The following is a 457-nucleotide window of genomic DNA, read 5'->3' on the forward strand; positions in this document are numbered from 1 at the left end:
AAAAAAAAATCTGTAGCAAAATATGGTTATGACTTTAATGCCCCTATGTTGCAGGCTAGGACCATTTTTGTAGATGGGTCTGTTTTAAGCAGTTCCTGTTGACTCCCCCTACTTCTGCAATTCTCACCCAGAAATCTTTGCTGAGCAGATCCGTGCAAATGTTAGTAGAACACTCAGAGGGTAGAGAGGATGTCCACTGGCTCAGGCACCTCCCTCTGGTCACCTGAGTGGAGGTACGCAGACAGTGAGAGAGCAAAGAACAGAGGGATTAAAAATAATAATAATAATAATAAAGAATACCTACCCCTTTAACTCTGAGGCTCATCAGACATCTGCGATGGGAGTGTTCTTCCGCTCCTTCCCCCAATCCATCATGCCCAAGATGCTGGATTGCATCTTTAAAACATGGTATTTAAACTGACATGAATATATTGTAGAAATCCATTACCACTATTCT

Source organism: Chrysochloris asiatica, unplaced genomic scaffold (assembly GCF_000296735.1).
Source record: "Chrysochloris asiatica unplaced genomic scaffold, ChrAsi1.0 scaffold00073, whole genome shotgun sequence".
Classification (NCBI taxonomy): Eukaryota; Metazoa; Chordata; class Mammalia; order Afrosoricida; family Chrysochloridae; genus Chrysochloris; species Chrysochloris asiatica.